This window comes from Rhinoderma darwinii, chromosome 9 (genome assembly GCF_050947455.1).
Source record: "Rhinoderma darwinii isolate aRhiDar2 chromosome 9, aRhiDar2.hap1, whole genome shotgun sequence".
Lineage (NCBI taxonomy): Eukaryota > Metazoa > Chordata > Amphibia > Anura > Rhinodermatidae > Rhinoderma > Rhinoderma darwinii.
In genome coordinates, this window is record NC_134695.1 from 44,765,012 (window position 1) to 44,786,093 (window position 21,082).

Genomic DNA, 21,082 nt, shown 5'->3' on the forward strand with positions numbered 1-21,082 from the left:
TTCACTTGATGCTTGTCATCCCCACAGTAGAAGCAGAGACCATTCTTCCTGCGGAGCTCTCTACATTGTTGGGGAGATACGGAGGCCCCGAGTTGCATTGGTTCATCCGAGTTTTCCGTGGAAGAACGAAGCAACAGAACCTCGTGAGCCATCATGGGGGAGCCAGAGGAGAAGGCACAAAAACGTTCAAGGCGTCGTTCCCTGAGACGTCGGTCAAGATGTACCGCTAAAGCCATAACCTGATCTAGAGAGTCAGAAGAGGGATAACTAACTAACAGGTCTTTCAGGGCGTTCGACAGACCCAATCTAAACTGGCACCTCAAGGCAGTATCATTCCAGGGAGAAGCTACACACCACTTCCTAAAGTCAGAACAGTACTCTTCAACGGGTCTCTTACCCTGACGTAAGGTCACCAGCTGACTCTCGGCAAAGGCAGTCTTGTCAGTCTCGTCATAGATGAGCCCGAGAGCGGAAAAAAAATGTAAACAGAGGAAAGTTCAGGGGCGTCAGGAGCCAAGGAGAAGGCCCATTCTTGGGGGCCGTCCTGGAGCCGGGAGACAATCATACCCACTCGCTGGCTCTCAGAACCTGAGGAGTGGGGCCTTAGACGGAAATAGAGTCTACAACTCTCCTGAAAGGAGAAAAAAGTCTTCCGGTCCCCTGAGAAGCGGTCAGGCAACTTGAGATGGGGTTCAAGAGGTGAGGTCAAGGGCACTAGCTGGTTAGCATCACGCTGGTCGCACCTCTGAGCCAAGGCTTGGACCTTTAGGGAGAGATCCTGCATTTGCTGAGCCAGGGTCTCAAGGGGGTCCATTGTAGGAGGAACCAAGGTAGAAAAGGTATATGGGCCTGTGATTATGTAATGACGGGGTAAGGAGACAGACAGGTGAGCCCTAATCTACCCGCCACTCAGTCCCTGCCTACTTGCACGACCAGTCCTAGGCGACGGCGTACAACTGGGCGACGGTCCCTATGCTCAATACGTGCATGAGAGACAAACAGACAAGGGTACACAGAAGCTAAGGGAAATGGGGCAGTTGCCCACAGCAACACCGTGAGCAACAAGAGTAGTGAACGAGCCGAGTCAAACCAGGAGTGTACGAGGTACCAAGCGCAGAGCAGGAGCGTAGTCAGAAAAGCCAGGGTCAAAATGAAGCTGAGGTCAATAGTAGTAGCTGGAACAGCAGAGCCAGGAAACAAGCGAGAATCACAGGCAAAGACAAGAAGCAAATTAAGGTATACACAGACTGAGGGTGGGAGCTAGAACCATCTGGCCAGGCTGTGATAGGTTCTCCCACTCCTCAGCCTACCAGCCTGAGTGGTAGCAGATCGAGTCACTCTAACAGACCTAGGAGCAGATGCAGACTGATGTCTGGCAGATCCTTTACAGCCACACAGCCCCTTGTAGGTAGTGCCACACAGCCCCTTGTAGGTAGTGCCACACAGCCCCCCACTCACAGTAAAATGACCATGAACCCCCCACTCACAGTAATATGACCATCAGCCCACCACTCACAGATTCCCCCTGTAGATAGTGCCACACAGCCCCTTGTAGGTAGTGCCACACAGCCCCTTGTAGGTAGTGCCACACAGTCCCCTGTAGATAGTGCCACACAGTCCCCTGTAGATAGTGCCACAAAGCCCCTTGTAGGTAGTGCCACACAGCCCCCCACTCGCAGTAAAATGATCATGAGCCCCCCACTCACAGTAATATGACCATCAGCCTGCGACTCACAGTATAATGATCATCAGCCTGCCACTTACAGTAAAATGACAATCAGCTCCCCACTCACAGTAAGGCTGGGTTCACACGACCTATTTTCAGGCGTAAACGAGGCGTATTATGCCTCGATTTACACCTGAAATAGGGCTACAATACGTCGGCAAACATCTGCCCATTCATTTGAATGGGTTTGCCGACGTACTGTGCCGACGACCAGTATTTTACGAGTCGTCGTTTGACAGCTGTCAAACGACGATGCGTAAATTGACTGCCTCGGCAAAGAAGTGCAGGACACTTCTTTGCAACGTAATTTGAGCCGTTCTTCATTGAAGTCAATGAAGAGCAGCTCAAGATTACGGGTGTCAAAGACGCCTCGCATAATGCGAGGAGGAGCTTTTACGTCTGAAACTACGCAGCTGTTTTCTCCTGAAAACAGTCTGTCTTTTCAGACGTAAAAGACAGTTCTCGTATGCACATACCCTAAAAGGATCATCAGCCCACCACTCACTGTAAAATGGCCATCAGCCCACCACTCAACAGTAAAATAACCATCAGCCCGCCACTGACAGTAAAATGATCATCAGCCCGCCACTCACAGTAAAATGATCATCAGCCCACCACGCACAGTAAAATGACCATCAGCTCCCCACTCACAGTAAAATAACCATCAGCCCCCCCACTCACAGTAAAATGGCCATCAGCCCGCCACCCACAGTAAAATGACCATCAGCCCACCACTCACAGTAAAATCACCATCAGCCCGCCACTCACAGTAAAATGACCATCAGCCCGCCACTCACAGTAAATTGACCATCTACCCACCACTCACATATTCCCCCTGTAGATAGTGCCACACAGTCCCTTGTAGGTAGTGCCACACAGACCCTTGTAGAGAGTGCCACACAGCCCCCTGTAGAGAGTGCCACACAGCCCCCTGTAGGTAGTGCCACTCAGTCCCCTGTAGGTAGTGCCACACAGCCCCTTGTAGAGAGTGCCACACAGCCCCCTGTAGAGAGTGCCACACAGCCCCTTGTAGGTAGTGTCACACAGCCCCCTTGTAGATAGCGTCACACAGCCCCTTGTAGATAGCGCTACACAGCCCCCTTGTAGATAGCGCCACACAGCCCCCTTGTAGATAGCGCCACACAGCCCCCTTGTAGATAGCGCCACACAGCCCCCTTGTAGATAGCGCCATACAGCCCCCTTGTAGATAGCGCCACACAGCCCCCTTGTAGATAGCGCCACACAGCCCCCTTGTAGATAGCGCCACACAGCCCCCTTGCAGACAGCGCCACACAGCCCCCTTGTCAATAGCGCCACACAGCCCCCTTGTAGACAGCGCCACACAGCCTTCTTGTAGACAGCGCCACACAGCCCCCTTGTAGATAGTGCCACACAGCCCCCCTAGAGTGCCACACAGCCCCCTGTAGAGAGTGCCACACAGCCCCCTGTAGAGAGTGCCACACATCACCCTGGTAGGTAGTGCCACACAGTGTCCTGGTAGGGAGTGCCACACTATTATTGTGCTTCTCTTCCATTATCTCGCAAAACTTCTGCTTGATATACCTATTCACACTGAAACCGTTGCTTGTATAGGGATATAATTCACCTTATTGTTGGGGCTATAACCCTATTGTTGTTCTCTTTATTTCTGAGGAAGTACTTACTTCCACTGTGTTTTAATTCCTGTCTATTTTGAAAATCAATAAAATTTCGGAATATGAATATATAAAGATCACATTTAACCCGCCTGGTAAACTCCGCAGGAAAGAAAAAATGCAAAATGCACAATGCAAGCATTACTGGTTTTTGATCACGTCCCTGCCCATAAAAATGGAATAAAACGTGATCAAAAAGTCATATTTACCCCAAAATGGTACCAATAAGGGTATGTTCACACAACCTATTTTCAGACGTAATTCAGGCGTTTTACGCCTCAAATTATGCCTGAAAAGACGGCTTCATTACGCCTGAAAACATCTACCCATTGCCTGGGTTTTACGATGTTCTGTTCCCACGAGCCTTAATTTTACACGTCGCTGTCAAAATACGGCACGTAAAATGACGGCTCATCAAAAGAAATGCAGGACACTTCTTGGGGCGTTTTTGGAGCTGTTTTTCATTAACAGCTCAGAAAACGGCCATAAAAAAACGCAGCAAAAATCGCGAGTGGCTTAAAAAACGTATGAAAATCAGCTCCGTATTTTCAGACGTTTTTTGCAAAGCGTGTGAACATACCCTCAAAATTACAGCTCGGCCCGCAAAAAACAAGCCCTCACTACACTCCATCGACAGAAAAACAAATAAGTTATGGGTCTCAGAATATGGTGACACAAAACATTTTTTTAAACAAAAAGTTTTTTCTTAGTAAAAGTAGTAAAACATAAAAAAATATATACAATTGGTATTACCGGGATCGTATTAACCCGAAGAATAAAGTTAACATGACGTTTTTACTGCACGGTGAACGGCGTAAAAACAAGACACAAAGAATAATGGAGGAATCAAAGCTTTTTTTTCCATTCCAGCCCAGAAAGAATTTTGTTGTCAGTTCACCAGTAAAATATATGATACATCAATTTCTGTTACTTATATAGTGCCAACATATTCCGCAGCGCTGTACAGAGTTTGTCCTTACTTACTGTCCCGATTGGGGCTCACAATCTAAATTCTCCACGGGATATTTTTGGGGTGAGTGGTCCTATTAAAAACGACAAATCGTCCCACCAAAAACAAGACCTCGTACGACTATGTAGACGGAAAAATAATAAAGTTATAACTCTTGACATGAAACAAAGGAAAAATCAAAATGAAAAAATGAAGGGGTTCAAAATATGGCCGTGTGACTATCTGCAATGTATGAACACTGTATTCATAAATTCCAAAAACTTGTGTGAATGCGGCTTTTGAATTAATATATACTTATACGCTAAATAATACTGGAGCCTTCTAGAATTATATAGTAAAATGTTAGATGTGCGCGATTACAGGACAGGGAATCTGAATTATTTCACCCGGCCAGTGCACATTCTATTCTATTCTATTGTTGCTTTGATGATTCTAGTTTGCAAGACCTCTACCCTTACCCCCCTCCCAATGTCCCATTACCCTCCTCCACTCTCATCCATCCTCTTCAGTAATTGTTGTCCCCCCTCACAAATGCCAAGGCACTCACTCACAGCTTTTCTGATTGGTCACAAAGTTCTTTTTAAATCAAGGGTGTCCGTGGCAACCACAAGCCCCCGTGTATCGAGAGATGCCCACCCAGAACAGTGAGTAAGTGGGACACAGTGCAGAATTACACCCACAAATCAGAAGTTTCTTTTCCACATGCAAACAGGTCGTGAGCTGTTAACATCTGAGAAGGTGAGGAGAAATGATCTAGTTGTGGTATAGTATATAGAAGTCAGTAAATTGTTAGCTTGATAACACTGCATAGCGAAGGTGACGAAACTTTTTAAAAATGTACATTTAGCCATCACAATTTTTATCTATGATCCGATTATTTTGCATGTGGATCATTAAGTCTGATTATAATGGATCAGTCCGACATGTTAACATGCACACAGCAACCTAGAAACAACTGGATTGCACTCATTTAGGGTATGTGCACACACACTAATTACGTCCGTAATTGACGGACGTATTTCGGCCGCAAGTCCCGGACCGAACACAGTGCAGGGAGCCGGGCTCCTAGCATCATAGTTATATACGATGCTAGGAGTCCCTGCCTCTCTGCAGGACAACTGTCCCGTACTGTAATCATGTTTTCAGTACGGGACAGTAGTTCCACGGAGAGGCAGGGACTCCTAGCATCGTACATAAGTATGATGCTAGGAGCCGGCTCCCTGCACTGTGTTCGGTCCACTACTTGCGGCCGAATTACGTCCGTCAATTACGGACGTAATTAGTGTGTGTGCACATACCCTTAGTCGTAGCTACTGTAGAATTTGCTTCACCCGGGGAAAAGTTTCAGTTTGTTTCACTAGCCCTGTATCTAAATACACTGACCAAGGCAAAGTGGCTTATTGGTGCTCCCGCACCCAACATTATCGCGCCGCCCACGTCGTTCCGCAGTAGCCGTGCATGGCTAGAAGAGGTCAGAACGGTATCGATATATCACAGTACGAGAACCTGGGACAGGTGAGTATCGTTTTCTGTGGTGGACACTCTTATTTACAGGGGGCACTAAGTATAAATTATTTCTTTTCTGGGGGCTCTATGTATAAATGATTTATTTCAGCGGGTACAGTGTATACATTATGTATTTCAGGGGCAGTATGTATAAATTATTTATTTTCAGGGGGAAACTATATGTAGATTATTTATTTCAGGGTGCACAGTATATAGCTTATTTCTGGGGGCACTATGTAAAGAATATTTATTTCAGGGGGCACAGTATATAGATTATGGGGGGAATATATGAAGCCCTCTACAATAGTTTTGTGGCGTACAAAAATTGCAATGTAAGTAAAAAGTTGGGTTTTGTTTGCCAAAGATTCGGCAACTTTTCTATTTTGATGCCATCTCCGCCTCATTTTTTAAAAAAAAGTGGGCAGGGCTTAGCGAACTTTCAAATGAGCCCCCACGCGACCCCCTGTGCCATTTAAGACATGCACTTCTTTGACGCGGGTGTCTTTTTACGCGCCGTCTTTTGACAGCGACGCGTAAAATTACACCTCGTGGGAAGAGAACATCGTAAACCCCATTGAAACCAATGGGCAGATGTTTGTAGGCGTAATGGAACTGTTTTTTCAGGCGTAATTCAAGGTGTAAAACGCCCGAATTACGTCTGAAAACCGTCCGTGTGAACATACCCTAACATGGATATGGGTATGTTAACAACACTGCCCACCCCCGTACAAAACCTAATTTCAATAAACATGCTACTACTGACAGATAGGATGTGTGCATAGTTAGCGAACCACTAGTTTACATAGTACGTGGTAATACATATAGGTGGTGGTGTCGAGATGTGTCTGATCTCCTTACAATACACTAACACACATGCCCTCTTTAAAATTAGCTTAGGGTACGCGCACACACAAAATCAAAAACGTCTGAAAATAAGGAGCTGTTTTCAAGGGAAAACAGCTCCTGATTTTCAGATTTTTTTTAATCAAAGTCGCGTTTTTCGCTGCGTTTTTTATGACCGTTTTTGGAGCTGTTTTTCTAAGGAGTCAATGAAAAACGGCTCCAAAAACGGCTGAAGAAGTGACATGCACTTCTTTTTCGCGGCTGTTTTTTTACGTGGCTGTTTTGAAAAATGTTCGGAAAAAACGGCCCGTCGGAACAGAACGCCGTTTTTCCCATTGAAGTCAATGGGTGCGTGAAAACCACGAAGGTCGCACGGAAGCACTTCCGTGCGAACTGCGTGATTCGCGCAAGAGCTGTCAAACTGAATGTAAACAGAAAAGCACCACGTGTCTTAGAGATGAGCGAACCGAACTTCACCGGGTTCGGCCGAACTCGTTTTGACCGAACCCGGCAGGAGACAGTCACTGTCCAGGGTGCTGAAAGAGTTAAACTGGTTCAGCAACCTGGACAGTGACTTCCGATCCCAATATACGTGAACGTGTAAAAAAAAAAAAGAAGTTCTGACTTACCGATAACTCCCGGCTTCTTCCTCCAGTCTGACCTCCCGGGATGACAATTCAGTCCAAGTGACAGCTGCAGCCAATCACAAGCCAAGCACAGGCTGCAGCGGTCACATGGACTGCCACGTCATCCAGGGAGGTGGGGCCAGATGTCAAGAGAGGCGCATCACCAAGGACGCGTCACCAAGGCAACGGCCGGGAAGTTCTCGGTAAGTACGAACCTCTTTTTTTTTAAACAGGTTACTCGATATGGTGATCGGAATTCACTGTCGAGGGTGCTGAAAGAGTTACTGCCGATCAGTTAACTCTTTCAGCACCCTGGACAGTGACTGACGTCGACTAGCCTCATCTCTATGATGACGGCTGCGCGAAAATCACGCAGCCGCGCATCATACACTGATGACACACGGAGCTGTCAAGTGCCTTTTGCGCACGCAAAACGCTGCGTTTTTTTGCGTGCGCAAAACGCACACGCTCGTGTAAATCAGGCCTTACAGCGGAAAAATTCTGCCACGTCTGAACATGGCCTTAAACAACTTTTAAATTGACGTTTATTTAGAAAAATGTACCTTGTAAGATACAGCTTCAAAGTATCCTGTATACATAGAAGCTGTATCGTTCCATCAAAGCCGATTGTCCATTTAGCTGAACTGACCTGACGAAATAGACTTTGACAGAACGATTAAACTTTTATGTATAGAGGATACATAGAAGTTGTAAAAAGTAAAAAAATAAAAGTCAATTTAAAAGTTAATTAAAATTACATAAAACATTGATTTATTTAAAAAAAATCATTTTAAATGTGTACATAGCCTTAAAGTTAGCCTAAGTGTTAGGTCTTACTCACACAGTGCAGATTTGATGCAGATTTTGCATGCATTTTTAAAACTAAAATGAGGAATGGAATCTAAATAGAAGAAATATATAAATGAAGGCCTTCAAGTATCTCCTCTAGATCCAATTCTGCTTTTGGCTTAAAAAAATGCATGCAAAATCTGCATCATATATGCACTGTGTGAACAAGACCTTATTGTGGATTCACATGCAACAGATTTTGTTGCAGATATTTCCTCAACAGAAAATCATTCTCCCCCCGTATTTCAGTTTGAGAATCTTTGTTCCAGAGGTTGACTCATTATCTGCTATAATAATAACCTTCCTGTACAGAGTGTACAGTAGACTGGTTAGACCTGCCACGAGAGTTTTTGTACTTTACTTTTTACAGATCAGAAACATTTATTTTTTCAGGGACGGGTGGCATTTTATCAACGATAAACCAAACAATAAACCAATTTATATATAAAGCTTCCCATAATGCACCACAAATCACAGCGGGGGAATATATAAACCTTTCTGGTGTAAGAAAAGCCGTAAAAAAAAGCCCATAGAGAGCAACTTGCATTGAAAATTGTGACTTTTGGGTCTTTTACGCTACCCTCACCACTTTTTAAGAAGGGGCTTAACTTACGGAAGCAGGGCAACCATGGCCTGACAAATGTATTATAATTTACGCCAGACAACTGGCGTAAATTATACTGGAAATCCACTTCTTGCCCCCTCAGATAAGACTACCCCCCCGTCGGACAATAAAATAAAAAATTGCATCACTGCGTGTGCCTATTGATGAGTCTCTCGCATCTCACTTCAGTGGAACAGATAGCTGAAGTCGGGTTCACATCTGAGTTCGGGTTTTCGTTGCTCTGCTGCATCATAGGAGCAGAGCAACGAAAATACCGGAAGCTCGGGATCCGTTGCATGACGGAAACCATTGGTGCCCGACGTAACCCATTGACTTTAATTGGTTCCGTTGCGTCTCCGACATGGTTAATGTAATTTTGCTTGACATAATAGCGCGGCATGCTGCGCTATTTTCTTCAGCAAAAACAACGGAATCTGTGAGGGAGGCCCCTAATGGAGAAACCAACGCAGACATGAACCGCCAGACTGGCATATGAACAATAAGTCTATCTGCCCCTTAGGCTATGTTCACAGGAGTTTTTTGACGCGGAAACCGCGCCAAAAAACTCGCCAAAAATGGCCCGAAAATGCCTCCCATTGATTTCAATGGGAGGCGGAGGCGTCTTTTTCCCGCGAGCAGTAAAACCGCCTCGCGGGAAAAAGAAGCGACATGCCCTATCTTCGGGTGTTTACACCTCTGACCTCCCATTGACTTCAATGGGAGGCAGAGAAAGCGTATTTCGCGGCGTTTTATGCCCGCGGCGCTCAATGGCCACGGGGGAAAAACGGAGTGCAGGGAGACGAAAATCTGCCTCAAACTTCCAAACGGAATTTTGAGGCAGAAATTCTGCTTGCAAAAACACTCTGTGTGATCATAGCCTTAGTGTTCTGCTTTATTTCTAAACATTTATTATTAAAAACATCTGCAGTAAATATAAACCCTCGAGTCAACCTCCAATGTCTATTTATTCAGTCAGTCAGCTGGCCATAGACAAAATGTTTGATAGCAGGTCTTGCTGATCTTAACAGGATCTGCAAAAAACCTCATGTCTATGGGACCAATCCCAGTGTCCCCGACATCTCTGGTACAAGAAAACATGGATTTTTTTTTACCATTGATAAGCAGCGCCAGAAGCGTCTGGTGGCCGCTTATCTCCCTCCATAGAACTAATGTGTGCCTATATGAATTAAATGGCATATGGCATATTAATGAGAGAGCCAGTGATGATAGATGTCAGACAAACTAATGTGCAGCTATCTTATATCGGTCTCCAGCTTTAGTTATATACTTTACTTCCCTCACAGCCTCCATTAAGAGTTGTCATGCAGCTTTCCCAAACTCCTGAATGGCAAATCTTCCTAGTCATACCGTTATACTCAATCACTACATAACAAGGGAATTTTGCCAGAAATCTTGGACAGTCCCAGTGTTATCTGTAATTATGGCCATATTAGTTGTCACCCAGCTTTCCTAGAAACAGATAACTATAAGGGTATGTGCACACACACTAATTACGTCCGTAATTGACGGACGTATTTCGGCCGCAAGTCACGGACCGAACACAGTGCAAGGAGCCGGGCTCCTAGTATCATACTTATGTACGATGCTAGGAGTCCCTGCCTCTCCGTGGAACTACTGTCCCGTACTGAAAACATGTTTTCAGTACGAGACAGTTGTCCTGCAGCGAGGCAGGGACTCCTAGCATCGTACATAAGTATGATGCTAGGAGCCCGGCTCCCTGCACTGTGTTCGGTCCGGTACTTGCGGCCGAAATACGTCCGTCAATTACGGACGTAATTAGTGTGTGTGCACATACCCTAAGGGTATGTTCACACGCTTAACAAAATATGGCTGAAAATACGGAGCGGTTTTCAAGGGAAAACGGCTCCTGATTTTCAGCGGGTTTTTAATCAAGCGTTTTTTACGGACGTTTTTGGAGCTGTTTTTCTATTGAGTCAATGAAAAATAGCTCCAAAAACGGCACTAGAAGTGACATGCACTTCTTTTTACGGGTCGTCTTTATACGCACCGTAATATGAAAATGAGGCATAAAATAACGCCCCGTCTGAACAGAACGCCGTATTTCCCATTGAAATCAATGGGCAGATGTTTGTAGGCGTTCGCTTCCGATTTTTCAGCCGTTTTTCGGGACATTTACGGCCCGAAAAACGGCTGTAAATAGCCCGTGTGAACATACCCTAACTAAGAAGCTATAGGAGTAGAAATGTTGGCAACTTGATGGTAGAAGACGACTCAAAGACAGGTGACAAAACTCAGACTATCCGCATGATAAATAGTACAGGTATATAACAGAGCATCTGCTGTCTGTGTGACCATAGTGCTGCTGTCTGTGTGACTATAGTGCTGCTGTCTGTGTGACCATAGTGCTGCTGTCTGTGTGACTATAGTGCTGCTGTCTGTGTGACTATAGTGCTGCTGCCTGTGTGACCATAGTGCTGCTGTCTGTGTGACCATAGTGCTGCTGTCTGTGTGACTATAGAGCTGCTGCCTGTGTGACTATAGTGCTGCTGCCTGTGTGACCATAGTGCTGCTGTCTGTGTGACCATAGTGCTGCTGCCTGTGTGACCATAGTGCTGCTGCCTGTGTGACCATAGTGCTGCTGCCTGTGTGACCATAGTGCTGCTGTGCTGCTGCCTGTGTGACCATAGTGCTGCTGTCTGTGTGACCATAGTGCTGCTGTCTGTGTGACCATAGTGCTGCTGCCTGTGTGACCATAGTGCTGCTGCCTGTGTGACCATAGTGCTGCTGCCTGTGTGACCATAGTGCTGCTGCCTGTGTGACCATAGTGCTGCTGCCTGTGTGACCATAGTGCTGCTGCCTGTGTGACCATAGTGCTGCTGCCTGTGTGACCATAGTGCTGCTGCCTGTGTGACCATAGTGCTGCTGCCTGTGTGACCATAGTGCTGCTGTCTGTGTGACCATAGTGCTGCTGTGCTGCTGCCTGTGTGACCATAGTGCTGCTGTCTGTGTGACCATAGTGTTGCTGTCTGTGTGACCATAGTGCTGCTGCCTGTGTGACCATAGCGCTGCTGTCTGTGTGACCATAGTGCTGCTATCTGTGTAACCATAGTGCTGCTGTCTGTGTGACCATAGTGCTGCTGTGCTGCTGTCTGTGTGACCATAGTGCTGCTGCCTGTGTGACCATAGTGCTGCTGCCTGTGTGACCATAGTGCTGCTGTCTGTGTGACCATAGTGCTGCTGCCTGTGTGACCATAGTGCTGCTGTCTGTGTGACCATAGTGCTGCTGTCTGTGTGACCATAGTGCTGCTGCCTGTGTGACTATAGTGCTGCTATCTGTGTGACCATAGTGCTGCTGTCTGTGTGACCATAGTGCTGTTGCCTGTGTGACCATAGTGCTGCTGTCTGTGTGACCATAGTGCTGCTGTCTGTGTGACCATAGTGCTGCTGTCTGTGTGACCATAGTGCTGCTGTCTGTGTGACCATAGTGCTGCTGCCTGTGTGACCATAGTGCTGCTGCCTGTGTGACCATAGTGCTGCTGCCTGTGTGACCATAGTGCTGCTGCCTGTGTGACCATAGTGCTGCTGCCTGTGTGACCATAGTGCTGCTGTCTGTGTGACTATAGTGCTGCTGTCTGTGTGACCATAGTGCTGCTGTCTGTGTGACCATAGTGCTGCTGTCTGTGTGACCATAGTGCTGCTGCCTGTGTGACCATAGTGCTGCTGTCTGTGTGACTATAGTGCTGCTGTCTGTGTGACCATAGTGCTGCTGTCTGTGTGACCATAGTGCTGCTGTCTGTGTGACTATAGTGCTGCTGCCTGTGTGACCATAGTGCTGCTGCCTGTGTGACCATAGTGCTGCTGTGCTGCTGCCTGTGTGACCATAGTGCTGCTGTCTGTGTGACCATAGTGCTGCTGTCTGTGTGACCATAGTGCTGCTGCCTGTGTGACCATAGTGCTGCTGCCTGTGTGACCATAGTGCTGCTGCCTGTGTGACCATAGTGCTGCTGCCTGTGTGACCATAGTGCTGCTGCCTGTGTGACCATAGTGCTGCTGTCTGTGTGACCATAGTGCTGCTGTCTGTGTAACCATAGTGCTGCTGTCTGTGTGACCATAGTGCTGCTGTGCTGCTGTCTGTGTGACCATAGTGCTGCTGTCTATGTGACCATAGTGCTGCTGTCTGTGTGACCATAGTGCTGCTGTCTGTGTGACCATAGTGCTGCTGTCTGTGTGACCATAGTGCTGCTGCCTGTGTGACCATAGTGCTGCTGCCTGTGTGACCATAGTGCTGCTGCCTGTGTGACCATAGTGCTGCTGCCTGTGTGACCATAGTGCTGCTGCCTGTGTGACCATAGTGCTGCTGCCTGTGTGACCATAGTGCTGCTGCCTGTGTGACCATAGTGCTGCTGCCTGTGTGACCATAGTGCTGCTGCCTGTGTGACCATAGTGCTGCTGTCTGTGTGACCATAGTGCTGCTGTGCTGCTGCCTGTGTGACCATAGTGCTGCTGCCTGTGTGACCATAGCGCTGCTGTCTGTGTGACCATAGTGCTGCTATCTGTGTAACCATAGTGCTGCTGTCTGTGTGACCATAGTGCTGCTGTGCTGCTGTCTGTGTGACCATAGTGCTGCTGCCTGTGTGACCATAGTGCTGCTGCCTGTGTGACCATAGTGCTGCTGTCTGTGTGACCATAGTGCTGCTGCCTGTGTGACCATAGTGCTGCTGTCTGTGTGACCATAGTGCTGCTGTCTGTGTGACCATAGTGCTGCTGCCTGTGTGACTATAGTGCTGCTGTCTGTGTGACCATAGTGCTGCTGTCTGTGTGACCATAGTGCTGCTGTCTGTGTGACCATAGTGCTGCTGCCTGTGTGACCATAGTGCTGCTGTCTGTGTGACTATAGTGCTGCTGTCTGTGTGACCATAGTGCTGCTGTCTGTGTGACCATAGTGCTGCTGTCTGTGTGACTATAGTGCTGCTGCCTGTGTGACCATAGTGCTGCTGCCTGTGTGACCATAGTGCTGCTGTGCTGCTGCCTGTGTGACCATAGTGCTGCTGTCTGTGTGACCATAGTGCTGCTGTCTGTGTGACCATAGTGCTGCTGTGCTGCTGTCTGTGTGACCATAGTGCTGCTGTCTGTGTGACCATAGTGCTGCTGTCTGTGTGACCATAGTGCTGCTGCCTGTGTGACCATAGTGCTGCTGTCTGTGTGACTATAGTGCTGCTGTCTGTGTGACCATAGTGCTGCTGCCTGTGTGACCATAGTGCTGCTGCCTGTGTGACCATAGTGCTGCTGCCTGTGTGACCATAGTGCTGCTGCCTGTGTGACCATAGTGCTGCTGCCTGTGTGACCATAGTGCTGCTGTCTGTGTGACTATAGTGCTGCTGTCTGTGTGACCATAGTGCTGCTGCCTGTGTGACCATAGTGCTGCTGCCTGTGTGACCATAGTGCTGCTGTCTGTGTGACCATAGTGCTGCTGTCTGTGTGACCATAGTGCTGCTGCCTGTGTGACCATAGTGCTGCTGCCTGTGTGACTATAGTGCTGCTGTCTGTGTGACCATAGTGCTGCTGTCTGTGTGACCATAGTGCTGCTGTCTGTGTGACTATAGTGCTGCTGCCTGTGTGACCATAGTGCTGCTGCCTGTGTGACCATAGTGCTGCTGTCTGTGTGACCATAGTGCTGCTGTCTGTGTGACTATAGTGCTGCTGTCTGTGTGACCATAGTGCTGCTGTCTGTGTGACCATAGTGCTGCTGCCTGTGTGACCATAGTGCTGCTGTCTGTGTGACCATAGTGCTGCTGCCTGTGTGACCATAGTGCTGCTGTCTGTGTGACCATAGTGCTGCTGCCTGTGTGACCATAGTGCTGCTGCCTGTGTGACCATAGTGCTGCTGCCTGTGTGACTATAGTGCTGCTGTCTGTGTGACCATAGTGCTGCTGTCTGTGTGACCATAGTGCTGCTGCCTGTGTGACCATAGTGCTGCTGTCTGTGTGACCATAGTGCTGCTGCCTGTGTGACCATAGTGCTGCTGCCTGTGTGACCATAGTGCTGCTGTCTGTGTGACCATAGTGCTGCTGTCTGTGTGACCATAGTGCTGCTGTCTGTGTGACTATAGTGCTGCTGTCTGTGTGACCATAGTGCTGCTGTCTGTGTGACCATAGTGCTGCTGTCTGTGTGACCATAGTGCTGCTGCCTGTGTGACCATAGTGCTGCTGTGCTGCTGCCTGTGTGACCATAGTGCTGCTGCCTGTGTGACCATAGTGCTGCTGTCTGTGTGACTATAGTGCTGCTGTCTGTGTGACCATAGTGCTGCTGTCTGTGTGACCATAGTGCTGCTGCCTGTGTGACCATAGTGCTGCTGTCTGTGTGACCATAGTGCTGCTGTCTGTGTGACCATAGTGCTGCTGTCTGTGTGACCATAGTGCTGCTGTCTGTGTGACCATAGTGCTGCTGCCTGTGTGACCATAGTGCTGCTGTCTGTGTGACCATAGTGCTGCTGTCTGTGTGACCATAGTGCTGCTGTCTGTGTGACCATAGTGCTGCTGCCTGTGTGACCATAGTGCTGCTGTCTGTGTGACCATAGTGCTGCTGTCTGTGTGACCATAGTGCTGCTGTCTGTGTGACCATAGTGCTGCTGTCTGTGTGACCATAGTGCTGCTGCCTGTGTGACCATAGTGCTGCTGTCTGTGTGACCATAGTGCTGCTGTCTGTGTGACCATAGTGCTGCTGCCTGTGTGACCATAGTGCTGCTGTCTGTGTGACCATAGTGCTGCTGTCTGTGTGACCATAGTGCTGCTGCCTGTGTGACCATAGTGCTGCTGTGCTGTCACTGTTACCACTTTGACCTTTACAAGCTGTGTAGTGGAATGTTTTGTTTGTTTTTATACAAATTCTTAAAGGGGCAGTACTAGGTGTCAAGTTGTTTTATAAATACTTAGTATATAGATGATAGATAAATAGATAGATAGATAGATAGATAGATAGATAGATAGATAGATAGATAGATAGATAGATAGATAGATAGATAGATAGATAGAATTTATAAAATATTACATGTACTATACATACACATTTAAATTAATTGACAGCATACATGATATAATTTGAAATGTATTCATTGCAAAAACAAGGCGCTGTCTCCACATCTATACTTGGTTACTAAGTAAATGTCACATTAAGAAGTGTCAGTAACTTTTTTTTTTTTTTTAAACAATTTTTATTGAAAATAAATTTTCCATGAAAATGTACAGATACAATTGATACAATTGAGTAACGATTGATTCACAAGCAAAGGTTAGGCAAGCCTATACAGTATCAGCTTCATTGACATCAAAAAGAAGAAACATTGCATGTGGTGCAAGCAGTATCGTACATTTAGATGGAGTGGAACAAAAACAAAAGAGAACAAGAAAACCAAAATCTATAAACCCTGGTAATGTGAAATAAACCTGAGATGTCAGTTCCACTGACTTATAGAATTTTTAACATCTATAGGAGGTGTTAGTGTGAGTTTTGTGCTATCAGATCTTGTGAGAAATGGTAGAGTGGTTATATTTGCTCTTAAGCCACACATCCCATCTTTTCTGAAACACGGCAGATTTTTGGACTGCGGATGCAGACATACAGCAGTAACTTTTATTTCTAATAAAAAGGCCGCATTGGGTGTATGCGGTGTTACCTGAGCATGAAAGAGTTAAGCACACCGCTGCTCTTTACACAATTACATCACCTACCAGATGACACCTGGCCACGCCCACACCTGTACCCACAGGCGATGACTGAGGAATTTAGCAATCTGATAGGTTTTATTACCTGTGGGCGTGGTCAGAAGGCCAGGGCTGGCCAATCAGGCGTGTGATGTGCTTCAGGTTGCTTCCTGGCTCTCATTCCAGGATAGTGCAGGGTGGGGGAAGGATCAGCTGATCAGCGCTGCTTGTGGAGGGACAGGAGTGACATTAGGACTGGATGTGAGTTCCTGCTGCTTGGATCTGGAGAGAAACCTGAATATTGTGCTGGGATCAGGTAACTTACACTCAACAGATGTCACTTCCTTCAAGTCTTGAGAACTTAGTGTTTTCATTACTTGCTTGTGTTGAGTATTTTGAGATTGTGTTGTGGTAAATATATGTGATAGTACCAGGACGTCTGTCTATTATATGTACGGTTGCATCTATATGTCGCGCTCGGTTTTGTAAAGATGCCGGAGAGATCGGCTTTTGTGACGTTTGCCAAGTTTCTAAACGAATGGCACCATTTTTGGGACGCCTATGACAGGTCTGGTATTTTTTCCTTTTTGGCGTTAGAATGGGGTATGATTAAATAGTCGAGCGTAACACAAGGGATTTGTTAAACCGACAGCTTTTAATAATATATAATAATGATTTGTGAGGGTGAAAATATAAGTACATCGGCCCCTGCGTGTTATGGCGAACGTTAGATATATGCTTCGTAATCTAGATGTTTGGGGTTTTCTGACCTCTATGCTGTGTGCTCCATAGCAGCCAGTTGCTAGAGTGGCAGAAGCGCTTGTCACTGGGTAATAGAGAGGAACTACAGCGGGGAATTAATAATCCCCACAGCTGCCTGCGTGCTGGTACCTGGAAAAAGCACGCAAACCCGCTATAATGTACTGATGGCCTCCGTTCATGGAATACAGACCCCATAAGGCAAGGGCTACATAGCAACCTCGAATCGCATGACTTTATAAAGACATGTCACGCGCAAGTTGCACTCAATGTACAAGTTTTTGTGATTGTCTGACGCAGCCACGTAGGTCGCAACGCGACTACATATGTAATGTCACAAGCGACTTCCTTAAAGGCCAGCAGGGAAGCCGCTGCAGGGAATTTCAAACTCTTGCTGCTGCCCTCTTCTGTTCTGTCCTACTTTTCAGGGTTAATGCACATGATGCGTATTACGTGCAGTTTTACCATCCGTATTTGCGTGTGGAAAAAATGCAGCGTAAGGGCTTGTCTATGCGTAAGGGAATTGCATATTTTCCGTCCGAATTGTGGAAAATACACAGCAGAATACAGTAGCAGCAAAGAGGGTGAAATCTCATCCACAGGCTGCGTAAAATTTCCAACCAGATCTTCACCTGCGGTGTGTATTTTTCGTACAGCAGCATTTCAATTCCTGCTGCGGAACGTGGACTGAATTGCAAAATCTGCACTATTTTCTGCAGCAATTCCGTTACGCGTGGACAAACCCCAATACGGTACCAGCATAGTCAATGAGATTCCAAGAATTCTCAAGTACACACTGTGGTATTTTTGAGCACGTAAATTGAAAATCTGCAGCATGTCCATTTATCTTGCGATTCCGCTTGCAACTTGTATCTGCCTAGTGCTGTAGAAAATTGAACCAAAACCTGCAGCAAGAAAACGCGCTGAAAAAACGCATCCAAACGTAAAAACCGCACCGAAAAATGCACGATTAGGTGCGGTTTTTACCTGCGCGTTTCCTGTGTATTGCTTTGGATTGTGGTGCGTAGTACCGCAGCGAAATACACAACGTGTGCATGTAGCCTCAGAGTGGATTGACACGCAGCAGATTTTGTTGCAGAAATCTCTGTGGCTGAAAATAAATTTAGTACGTCTTAGGCTGGGTTCACACAACCTATTTTCAGACGTAAACGAGGTGTATTATGCCTCGTTTTACATCTGAAAATAGGGCTACAATACGTCGGCAAACATCTGCCCATTCATCCGACGTATTGTGCAGACAAACTGTCATTTACGCGTCGTCGTTTGACAGCTGTCAAACGACGACGCGTAAAAATACAGCCTCGTCAAAAGAAGTGCAGGACACTTATATACATTATATGCAGGAAACACTTATATACATTGTATGCAGGACACTTATATATATTATATGCAGGACACTTATATACATTATATGCAGGACACTTCTTTCAGACGTAATTTGAGCCGTTCTTCATTGAACTCAATGAAGAACAGCTCAAAATTTACGGCTGTCAGAGAAGCCTCGCAAAATGCGAGGAGGAGCATTTACGTCTGAAACGAGGCAGCTGTTTTCTCCTGAAAACAGTCTGTCATTTCAGACGTAAAAGCCAGCTACCGTGTGCACATACCCTAAATGTGGCTTTTTCTGCGGCAGGTGCCTGGATCTCTACAAGTTTCATTCAGATGAATAGAACTGATTTTATGTTGCAAAAAATTTCTGCAACAAAATCTGCCGCGTGTGACCACCCTAAAAGGGAAGCACTTCACGTAATAGATACTTATTAGGCAGTTGTTAATAATGTATTCACCTGCGCTCCATTATGCGGCATTCCTAGCTGAGGTAGTTATTACATCTGAATCTGTAGGATTACACGTGTAGTAAATAGTACTCTCATAGCTGGCCATACACCATTGTTTGGCCGATTGGCTATTCCTTCCGACTTGCCCATACACATTCCCGCTGGGCTCGGCCATACATATATTTTCAACGGGGAGAAGTGAATTAAAACTGACAGCGACTTATTTATTTGCAAACATTAGTATTGGGCATGTTGAAATTCAACATGCCCGACCCTTCTCTCCCCCCGACATTTGCAGTTCGGGGAGAGTTGGGATGCCCCCATACACGTTAGAAGGTCAGCCGTTCCCGCTGACCTATATCTAATGTGTATGGACACTTTTAGTCTACATGACTGTATTTCTCAGGTATTCAAGGTCGATTGTAAGATTTTCGAGTAAAAATGTGCGCCTCACCGACTGTTGCAAAACTCCAAGCCCTAGCATGCCAGGCACAGGTTGCCTAAGCCAGCATTATATAACCAATGTTTTTAATTTCCAGTTTGACCGTAATTTTATGAAGCTGATGAGTTATGTAGACAAGATGCTTACTTAGTTGGAGCATGATCGCAAATTATTATTTACGCAGTAGGAGAGTTGGACCTTCTCAGTAAAGCCTATTATTGTGGTACAAGGCACCCTGTTACTCAATATTCACAACCTCTTGATTTTTTTTTCCTTCTACGCTTAAATTATACACTTTATATGAGGTCACCTGGAAATATCTACACCTGGTGGTTTAACATTCTTATGTGAATGTGTGGGTAACGTTAGGCCACTTGAGACGTACCTTTGCCAGAAAACATTTTTCTTCTCCCCCTTGCCGGGTTCCGTTTCCCTTTTGTTCAAAAAAGGAACACGTCTCATATACTAGCGGAAAATAAAAGACCCCTAAGGGCTCTTGCACGTGGCAGAGACGTGCACGGAAACTGTATGGCGGCACATGTAGCCATAGGCACGGAGTGTGCTTCTATATGGTGCCACTGTACAGGACCATATCACAGTTATTATCCCCTAGGAGCAATACTTCTAGTGGATAATATATGCTTAGTACAGCACCCCTTGGGACGTGGCGCAATTTTTCTCTGTTGGAAATCCGTATGTCTCCATAAGAAATTGGACGCATACGAAGGTACAGCAGGGTCACATAGACTTCTATGGGCTCTGTAATACAGCTAATTACGACTCGAAGCTTGGGCCCTAAGGGCTTATTCACACGGACATTGTATACGTCCGTATAATGGCTGTTGCAACGGACGTCACATAGACGCATGTATTTCAATTGGGCCGTTCACACGGCCATGGTTTTAATGAACCGTGTGAAGGACCTGTCCTATTTTTCTTCCGTTTTCACGGATCCCTCTATAAACTCAAGTGTTTGGGGATCTGTGAAAACAGGTCCCGCACAGGTGCAACTTGGACGTGAAAAACAGCTGTTTTTCACATCTGAGTTTGCACTCGGTCGTGTGAATAAGCCCCAAGTCTGAGGATTTGCGGTCTTCTTGCCCTGGGAACAAAGGATACACAATTTAATTTCATTAATTTAATTGTGCCCAGTTCCAATGACACTAATCAAAGGGGCTACGTGCGACGAAACTTTGGTCAATTTCTAAGATATACCATCAATATTTGAACAGTACGGGTCTGGCTCAAAGTACCACGACCAATCACAATAGTCCTTTAACCTAGACTTATTTTTGGATTATGAGTGAAAACCAGAGCACTTGGAGGAAACCCACACGAACACAGGAGGAACATGCAAACCCCATGCAGATGATGTTCTGATCAGACTAAAACCCCTGAATGCAGCGCTATTATAAATGGTATATAACTCTCCGACATGCGTGTTCATCTACTTTGCAGATAATATTTAGAAGCCAGGAATGACCTACCACTAGCTCTATTTGGACTGCTTCGGTTCCAAACGTGGTCATTGCAAATTAGAGTACGAGCCTGCAAATTTTTTTTACCTAAATTCTCTCTGCCCTCTTCTGCTGTTTGGAGCTTAGCAGCAGGTGGTGGCCGC

At 46.3% G+C, this 21,082-nt stretch overlaps 1 protein-coding gene across 4 annotated transcripts in view; it reads left to right on the forward strand.

Moving 5' to 3' along the window:
- Window positions 1-5,030: 5,030 nt before the first annotated feature.
- The window catches only part of RASSF7 (Ras association domain family member 7), a 66,371-nt gene continuing 50,319 nt past the window's right edge, over window positions 5,031-21,082 (forward strand). For 3 of the 4 annotated variants that reach the window (XM_075837578.1, XM_075837579.1, XM_075837575.1), the window contains exon 1: window positions 16,668-16,777. The gene's annotated coding sequence lies outside the window, so the exon portion shown is untranslated. Of the gene's footprint in view, window positions 5,090-16,667; window positions 16,778-21,082 lie in introns of those variants that run through there. The other variant, XM_075837577.1, reaches the window with a different exon arrangement.